This window comes from Tupaia chinensis, unplaced genomic scaffold (genome assembly GCF_000334495.1).
Source record: "Tupaia chinensis unplaced genomic scaffold, TupChi_1.0 Scaffold000628_1, whole genome shotgun sequence".
In the NCBI taxonomy this organism is placed as follows: domain Eukaryota; kingdom Metazoa; phylum Chordata; class Mammalia; order Scandentia; family Tupaiidae; genus Tupaia; species Tupaia belangeri.
The window spans coordinates 1112838-1122878 of NW_006160148.1; positions in this window are offsets into that span (position 1 = coordinate 1112838).

The window sequence follows — 10041 nt, forward strand, 5'->3', positions numbered from 1 at the left end:
CCCCCGCCGTGGGGTCCCCGGGCCGCCCCCCGCCACTGCGCCAGGAGCTGGCGTCGCTGCCCCGGGCGCGCAGGTCCCTCCAGCGCCTCCAGGAAGCAAGGCGCGGCCGTGGTGAGAGCAAGTGGCGGCGCTGGAGCGGAGGGCCACCTGGCTGCAAGGGGAACGTGCTGTCCGCAGGCTCAGAAGAGACTTCCCTGCCAGGAGCGGTCACCGAGGGAAGTGGGAAAAGGGAAAGCCGGTGACATTTCTGACGTCATTCTTAAAAAGTGAGAAATGGGTAAACCGCGCTGTCTCTCACAGTCCCTTTTTCTGACACTCTCAGATAATAAATTAAATAATTTTCGTTAGAGACTGCTTGCCAGTTACGTGCTACTCTGCAGAGCAGAGCATGTTTCAGTCTAACGGGATGGCCACGCCGCAATCCCTTCTCCTCCGTCCTCCTCTCGGGATCTTGAGCACGCACGTTAAGCCACCAGGTCTGGGACTCGAACCGCAGTCGACTACATGGGAGTCCAGCGACATAGCCAGTACGCTAACTGCTGGTCCCGAGACAGGGACTTCTTGACAGGGGTGGTCACACAGCAGTCCCCTTTCCTCAGCCTGCAGCTTCTCGCCATCCTGCCTGCCAGCCTGTGGCAGGCATGTTTTCAAGCCCATCCAGGGATTTGAACTTGCAGGTGACCACGTGGCTTCCGGTCTTCTGGGGCATTTCCTCTACTGCTGCACCACAGAGGCTGGACCTGTCCCCCTTTTTAGAAAAGGAAACTTCAGACAGGCTAAGTCATTTGCCGTGGTCACACAGCCAGGAACGAGGGAAACTGGCTTCTGAGCGTAAACCCGCCCTGGGCTCAACGCTGGCGCCTCCTGTGTCCAGAGCCGCTCAGGGGACTCAGGCATGGCCTGGAGCTCCTCAGCGGACTTTCTAGGGGGCGTTGCTGGAGCATTGCTGGGGCAGTGTGAGCAGCACCTAGCGGACCTCGGGCGACATGCCGAGGGCACTGGCATCCACTTCCTGTGAGAAGGAGCCGGCCTTGCTGGTGGAGGGCACCTGGGGAGGCCAGGAGAGCAGGAGCCGCCTCCCCGCTCCGTGGCAGGGAGATGACCCTGCCTTCTGCAGAGCTCACTGCAGGCCACAGAAGTGTCCCACAGGGCTGAGCAGAGGCTGTCCAGCAGGGGTGGGGGGCAAGGACAAAAGTCCTGGCCCTGCACACCCTTCTTGGAAACTTTTCAAAATATGACTTCATCAGGCCAGCAGGTGGTGTGGTGGTTAAGTTGCTGGGTCCCACGTGGCCGACTGCATGGTTCGAATCCTGCACCCAGTGGCCTAGGTACACACCAGGCATGTGTGTGCGTGCGTGCCCAAGACCCCGAGAGGAGACTGGAAGAGAAGGGACTGTGGCATGGCCATCCTCTGGGGGGTGATTTCTCATTTTCCCTGTCTCTGTCTCTCTCCGGCAAGGGTATGTGGCCTATGGCAAAAATTACAAATAAATAAAAATGAAATCAGTATGACTTCCTTTTATTCTCTTAATGAAAGCAGAAAATACCTCCGAATTGCCATAGGCCCGCCACGCACCCTACAGTCCTCTCCACAACATGAGCTCGCCTGGTATAACTATTGTAACTCTTATTTTTTGACGAAAATATACCAAATCACTGATGCCCAGGACTGATTTAATTGTCGATAGAACTTTTTTCTTAAGAAAACCTCTGCAATGTTCCAAGGTTACTTTTTGACTTGATACTCTTTTTTTTTTTCCTAAGCTTTAGTCATAGGGTGCACATGTTCGCCAGGGAGAGCGAGAGAAAGAAATTGTCCCCCAGGGGGTTTGGCCACACCACAATCCCTTCCTCAGTTTCCTCTCAGGATTTGGGGCACACATGCACACGCGCCCAGCATGATTTTCAGCTGCCAGGTAGGAGATTCAAACCACGGTCAGCCACGTGGGAGTCCAGCACCTTGACCACTACGCCACCTGCTGGCCCTTGATACTCTATTTTTAATTTTTATTTATTTATTTTTAGAGATTTTTGCCATAGGGTGTGGACACTGATTGGAGAGACAGGGACAGAAAGACAGAAAGCAAGAAATCATCGTACCCAGAGGACACGGCCACGCCGCGATCCCTTCTCCTCCATTCTCTTCTCGGGATTTTGTGCACGCATGCACATGTACCTGGCATGAGTTTCTTTCTTTTTCTTTCTTTCTTTCTTTCTTTCTTTCTTTCTTTCTTTCTTTCTTTCTTTCTTTCTTTCTTTCTTTCTTTCTTCCTTCCTTCCTTCCTTCCTTCCTTTCTTTCTTTCTTTCTTTCTTTCTTTCTTTTTCTTTCCTTTTTTTCTTTTTTCCTAGAGGTTTTATGTTATAGGGCCCATGTGCTGACTAGAAAGGCAGAGAGAGACAGAAAGCGAGAAATCACCCCCCAGGGGGGATGGCCACGCCGCAATCCCTTCTCCTCCATTCTCCTCTCGGGATCTTGGGCACGCACGCACACGCGCCCGGCATGAGTTTAAGTCACCGGGTCTGGGACTCGAACTGTGGTCAACTACATGGGAGTCCAGCAACATAGCCATGACGCTAACTGCTGGTCCTGCCTGGTGTAAGTTTCAAGACTCCAAGTCTGGGAGCAAAATACCCATTAAGCCATCTGCTGGTCTCAGATACTATATTTTTTTAAAAAATTGCTAGAGGGTACGTGTGCTTGCCAGAGCAAAACAGAGAGAAAAAGCAAGAAATCACCTGGGGGGTGGTGGCTACACTGCAATCTCTCCCCTTTATCTTCCTTTCAGGATTTTGGGTTCACACCATGTGTTTAAGCCACCAGGTCCAGGACTCGAACCACCAGTTGGCTGAGTGGCATCCAGCCGCCTTAACTACCATGCCACCGGCTAGCTCCAACTTGATACTCTAAAGCGACTCTCATTGTGCATTTAGAAATCGTGGTGCCGTCCGGCTGGAAGTACTCTGGCACGCCGTCTCAGCCACGCGGGAGCTCGGATGAGTAACGGCCCCAAGGCCAGTAGCTAGGCGGTTGCAGAAGGGGCCTCCTAGGATGGTGTTCTCAGGACAAGACCCTGGGTTTGGCATGTGTAATGGCCACCAGGTAGGGACAGAGCTGCCACTTGGTCTCGTCGGCTTCTGGGCGTGCCCACCTTTGTAAGGCATGGGTTTAACATTGCCCTCGTGTGGATGCTCTGCTCACTAAGGGCCAAGCCTGCTGGAGCCAGGCAGGGCAGACAGAACGCAGCCCAATCAGGGGGAAGGTGCTGGGATCTTCTTGAGCTGCTAGGCTCCCGCGTCGAGATCCAGGCCATCTGAGACGGGGTGGGCTGAGAGGAGCAAGGACCCTCTCAGGGACGCCTCTTCTCTGTCTGTCTCTCTCCTGGATGGAATAAATCAACTTAAACCCAAAAATCGGGCCATCACGGGGCGTGGAGGATAAGGCACAGGATCCCACGTAGCCAAGTGTGTAGTTTAGACCCCAGGCCTGGCAGCTTGAAAATCTGGTGCATGCATGTGCGTGCCCAAAATCCTGAGGGGAGAATGGAGGAGAAGGGATCGTGGCATGGCCATCCCTCTGGGGGTGATTCGCCACTTTCCCTCTCTCTGTCTCTGTCTCTCTCTGGTGAGCGCACGTGCCCTATAGCAAGAACTAAAAACTCCTAGCTAACAAACAGCATTGTGGAGGACGTCCTGGGTACGGGCCCTGCCTACATGTGAACAACTGGACACGCCTGATTTTTACCTCCCGGGAGCTTCCAGGCCCACGAGAGAGAAAAGACACACACGGAAATACCCAGGCAGCGAAGCAGAGGCGAGCGTGGCTACCAGGACGCGGGGGCTGGGGCTCGCACTCGGAGTCCTCACTGAGCCGCCCCCGCACCGACTCGGGGAGCTTCTCACCGGGAAACCCACTGCGTGTGAGGGAGAGTCATTTCTACACAGGGTTTTTGAGTTGAGTCTCTGTGAGAGTAATTCTGTTCCTTGTGGAAATGTTAGAAAGTTCCGAAGAGCGAGTACAGGACTGTACAGATTCCCCCAGATTCACGGCCCAGAGGCAGAGGCAGCCTGTTCCTGGTTTTCCAGCTACTGACTGGGAGCGTTTGTCTGCTATCTGGACCTCTAGCTGTGGCATCCTGCTTCCGCCTCCCAGCTGGGACTGCCGGGTGTGTCCCCGCCCAGTTCTCTTTCAGGCAGGGTCTCCCTACACAGCCAGGCCCGCCTGGAGCTCGGGATTCTCCCGCGGCCTCCTGAGCCGCTGCGGGATGCACACCACCTCGGCTTTTAGGATGGACCAGGAATCGAACCCGACCCCCCTGTGGTTCCAGCCTGCAGAGCACAGGCTCTTCGCAGCGTGCACCATGGAGTCTGGGCCAAACATTGTGAGAATTTGTTGGCCTATGGCAAACGTCTCCTGGCATGAAGCGTTGGCCCGTACCGTCAGGAACCTCAGCTCTCATTAGGGATTTTGCCCAGTGTTCCTGGTCACTTGGACCCACCCTAAGTGCCTCGCTCACTCCCTGCCCGCAGGTGGTCAGGGCACGTCCAGCTTCCCTCACGACGCGCCCGCGTGGCGGCGGCCATCCTGGGACGTGCATCGTCAGCCGTGGTTCAGCCTCTGGGCTTAGTAAAGGCATGAACGAGATGCAAACCCAGTGCATAAACATTTTAAGGAGATTGATAAATATCACCAAATTATTCGCCAGAAAATGTCCCAGGAAATGGAAAAAAAAAAAACCGGACACAAAGTATGTGCATGTTACAGGATTTGATAAAGAGCACCAGCGGCCCACAGAGCTACCTCACCAGTTCACGCCGTCCCCATGCCGGAGCGAAGGCCCTCTGTGCTCCAGCTAAGAGAGAGCAGCGTCTCGGCTAATGCTAGGTCGTCTCATTGCTGTTTGCACTGCTGGGTTTTTAATGTGAAGGTTTCAGCCATAGGTTGTGTAAGGTTGCCAGAGAAAGACAGGGAGAGGGAAAGTGAGAAATGACTCACAGGGGGATGGCTGTGCTGCAGTCCCTTCTCCTCCATTCTCCTCCTGGAATTTTGGGCACACACACGCGCCCGAAGAGTTTTTCAAGTTGCCAGGTCTGGGACTTGAACTGCAGGCAACCATGTGGGAGTTCAGCAGCTTAGCTGTCACACCACCTGCTGGACCCATGTTTTTAAATGTTTCTTAAAGTTAATTTTTGTCTTCCGTGAGCTCGTGAGGCACAGAAAGAGGCACCCCCAATGGGGTCCTTACGCCGTGAGGCACCCAGTCTCAGCTGGCCCGGGTCACGGGCACGCACATGTCCGCTGTGTCCTAGGAGGTCCCGGGGGACGTGAACCCAGGACCTCCCCCTGCGCCAACCCTTTGCAGCCCTCAGCGAGTTTGAACACTTCTCCCAGGTGTCCCCAGTGTTTATTGGCCACTTCTGCTTGACTGTTTTTGTCCCCCCCCCCCTTGTTTTTAAGGTTTTTGCCATAGGGCGCCTGTGCCGGAGAGAGAATCAGAGAGAGACAAAGAGGGAGAGTAGGAAACCGCCCCCGAGGGGATGCCATGCCACAGTCCCCCCTTCCATTGTGCTGCTGGGATTTGGGGCACACCCGCACACGTGCCTAGCATGCCTTCCAAACCACCAGGTCCGGGATTTGAACTGCAGTCGACCATGTCGGAGTCCAGCGCTGTAACTACCACGCCACTGTCTGGCCCACACCCTTTGCCCTTTTATCCGTGAGCATCTTTTGAAAATGAATTTCTGTGAGTTCTCTGTCATTTCAGCACTCTACCCATCTGTCTGCGGCACTGGCTGCAAGCATTCTTCCAGTTGTCCGTCTTCTGATTTGCGTATGTTTTTCGCTCGTAGCGGTTTTCATTCCCGTGTGGACGGGTCTGCCGGGCATTCTCTCTGTGGCCTCTTCCTTGCTCGGAAGCTCGCAAGGCTCTTTGCCGTGTAGAAATCAGGCGAAGGGTGTCCCCGGGTGAAGGGTGTGAGAGGGCTGGCTTGGAGGCTGCAGGCGACTCTGTAGTGGGTGGCGGTCGGACTCGTACTTTGGGGTCTGAATACGGGTACCTTCTAGGGCCGCCACAGCGGGGAGAGCCACTGAGTTGTTTTTTTTCCCCCCACAGGGTGCGTGCACTCTCTGGAGAGAGACAGAATCAGAGAGAGACAGAGAGAAGCCAAGTGAGAAATGGCCCCCAGGGGTCATGGCCACGCCTCAGTCCGCTCTCCTCCATTCTCCTCTCAGGATTTTGAGCATGCACACATGTCCAGCTTGGTCTTCAAGCCACCAGGTCTGAGACTCGAACCATGGCCAGCCATGTAGAAGTCCAGCGCCTTAGCCGCCGTGCCACCGGCTGCTTCCTGTAATCACTGTTTTTAAGTGATAGGCATTTGCACGTGTGAAAGAGAGAGAGGATGAGCGAAGCGGCCACACTCCGGATAGGGTCTGGCCCCGTTGTGATGTCCTTGCCCTGGCTCCTCGGTTCTTCAGAATCCTGGTGTCCAGCGATTTTTCAGGCCAACCCGGGGATCAACCTGCAGCCACCTACGGCTCCCAGCCTTGCAGGCGCTGTGTCACTGCTGCCACAGGACCTGGGTCCACTGAAGATTTCTGAGCAAGAATTCAGCACCTGGGAGGAGCCACAGGACAGTCTGTGCCTTCACGATGACACCTGAGTTTAGAATGCTGGATTGGAACCAAGAAAGATGTGGAGGGATCAGTAGATGGCATAGTGGACTCCCATCTGACCAACAGCGGTTCGAGTCCCGGACCTGGTGGCTTGAAAATCATGCTGTGTGCATGTGTGTGCGTGCCTAAGATCCCGGCAGGAGAATGGAGGAGAAGGGATTGTGGCGCGGCCATCCCCCCTGGGAGTTATTTCCCACCTTCCCTCTCACTGTCTCTGTCTCTCTCTTTCCCATGAGCACATGTGCCGTCAGACAAAAATCTCTAAAAATAAAAGAAAGAAAGAAAAAGGCCGGTGTGGAGCCATTCCAGAAAGCTATGGTTACTGGGGGAAGCCGGTTCTCTGGGCTCGCCTCTGCGCCTACTCGGCTCGGTGCTATCAGCCGCAAATTTCCCTCTTACTCTGCAGCAAATTGACACTTCCTGCTGTTTGCCCACCGTGGCGCTGACACCTTCTCCCTCCGCCTGGCCGCCCTCCAAGCCCGGCCAGACCGCGAGCCTCACAGCACAGCCCCCTTCTCTGCCTTAATGAAAACGGCGTCTCAGTAACCGAGTCTGGGAGAGAAACCACGCTGGAGCAACCTGTCAGACCTCGGGGTGGGAGTTGTTCTGGGTGGCCAATTTTTGGTGAATAGGAAGCTTACTCCTTCGAGGACTGTGTTTTTCTTTCGGGTTAGACCTTGTGGAGACAGTTTCTACTGCTTGGTCCTCTTTTGTTCTCTTTGACAAGACAGTATAAAGTATAATCCTTTTTTTTTTGGAGAGATTTTTGCTATAGGGTATGTGTGCTTGCTGGAGAGACAGAGAGCCAGAAAGCAAGAAATCTTCCCCTGCCTGGGGGGGATGGCCTCACCACAATCCCTTCTCCTCCGTTCTCCTCTCAGGATCTTGGGCACACACGCACAGGCGCCTGGCATGAGTTTTAAGCCACCGGGTCCGGGACTCGAACTGTGATTGACTACATGGGAGTCCAGTGACGTAACCATCACGCCATCTTCTGGTCTCAGTATGATCCATTCTTAAGTGAAATACTAAGATATTTAAAAATTAGCCAGAATCCCTGCCTCCCCACACAAACATTCCCTGTTTCCATCTTGCCTTCCAGGTGCCCCAGGGCTGCAAATCGGGGACAGACTCTCCCGACTGGACCGGAGCCTAATGAGAGGGTCTGGCAGGTGTAAAATCATGTTCAAACATCTTTAGTGGAAACACACGGTATTTAACTCCTTGAAACATTTTGACTCAAACACACAATAGCACCATTAACTTACAGTCTGCCCTCCCGGAGTAGGCTTCTTTTGTTCAACACGGTGTTTATGAAATTCAACCATTTTGGTTTTTTATCTTTTAATTCTTAGAGGGAGAGAGAGAGAGGGAGGCCGCTGACAGAGTCCTGTTCTCACACCACAGCCCGCCCCGCCAGCCTGTGACCAGCCAGGATTGGGGGCGCCACACCGGGTGTGTTCAGCGGAAGTGACACAGACCCAGAGCCTTGCTGTGTGCCCCCACCCAACACACACTGCATGCACCGTCGGGACGGGGCCACACTTCGCCCATCCTGCTGAGCGGAGAGAGCTTGCGCATCCTCACTGCTGTGCAGCATGCCAGCGTGCGGGGCACCGGTGTGTGGCCTCTACTGCTGTGGAGCGGGTTCTCCCAAACCTGCGACTTCTCATAGTCTCTAGGGGTTGGGAACTGGGGGAGCAGCTCGCGCGATGGCAGCGACTGTCAGCAGCGCGGTGTCCTCCGAGGCTCCACTGGGCCCGAGGGCGCTTGTTTCCAGTGGTGCACTTGCATGGTTGGCAGGCCTCAGTTCCGTCCACGCAGACAGCTCCAGGGTGCGGCTCAGAGGCTGGCCTCCCCCAGAGCCAGGGATCAAGAGGTCAAGGCGGAAGCTTCCACACCTGTTATGATTGCTCCTTGGAAGCCAAACATGGTCACTTCCATAGGATCTTATCAGTCACAAGTCGTCCCTGCTCAGAGTGGAGGGGACTTCCTTGAGGGTGTGGCTACGGAGAGGCAAAAATCCTTGCGGGCCTCTTAAAGGTGGGCACCGACTATATATTCATTATAGCAGGTTACTTTTTTTGGACAGGTTTTTGCCTTAGGATATGTGCATTCACTGGAGAGAAAGAGAGACAGACGTGGTGAGAAGGGAAGTGAGAAATCCCCCCCTGGAGGGATGGCTACATCACAATCCCTTCTCCATTCTCTTGCTGGGATCGTGGGCGCACACACGCTCCCGGCGTGGTTTTCAAGACACCGGGTCCGGACTCAAACTGCAGTCAGTCGTGTGGGAGTCCAGCGACGTAGCCACTGACATCGGCCAGTCCTGATAACAAGTTACTTTTGATAGCATCTCCCATCACCTCATGTATTATCAATTATTTGCTATTATAGTTAGTACTGACATAAATATCTCTTTTTTTTCTTCCGTTGCTAGAGGGCACATGCACTTTCCAGAGAGAGAGAGAGCAAGCAAGCAGCCCCCCCATGGAGCGTGGTCGTGCCATAATTGCTCTTCTTCCGTTCCTCTATGCTGTCAGGATTTTGAGCACACACACAACATGTACTCAGTGTTTTTCCAAGCCGCTGGGGCTGAGATTCAGGCCATGGTCAGCCCCGTGGAATCCGGGCCCTGACGCACAGGGCTGGGTTGCTAAGCTACTGGGCCCAGCATGAACGCCTTATTTCTGGAGCAGGCCTTAGAATCCCATCGCCTAGGCCACTGCACCGCCTAGGCCACTGCAGTGGGAATCCCTGTCCTGGGGGCTTGAACACCACACTGGGAGCAGGCGTACACGTGCCCCAATCCTGGTGGGACGGAGAAATGGAGGAGACGGCGCGTCTCCTTGGGGTGGGGGTCGCTTCTTCCTCTTCCTCTCTCTCTGTTCCTCTGCCTCTCTCTGGCAACCACATGTGCTCTCTGACAAAGTGAAAAGGAAAGAAGGGAGGGGACGGGGGAAGAGAGAAGAAAAGATTCGCGCTGGGCGTGGGGGTCCTGAGTCGGATGATCTCACCTGTTTGTGGCCTCACAGTCTTTGGCGCCGCCAGCAAGCCAGGGCAGACCAGGCCCCGCAGCCTTGTCTCCTTGGGCGTCGATGCCACCGAACACAGCGTGACAGGCAGGACACAGGGTGATTCTCGGTCATCACGGGAATGGCAAACGACAGGCACCAGTCCCTGTTTGGGGTGCAGCACAGCAAGGCCTGGAACGGCACCTGCACCTGGAACAGAGTATACGCCCCTCCTCTGGGAGGCCCCGGGAGGGGGTCCTTTGGATGTTTCCAAACTGCTTTTTATCTTTTTCTTTTTTAGAATTATTTACTTAATTTTATTGACTATTATTATTGTTATTTTTAAATTTAAC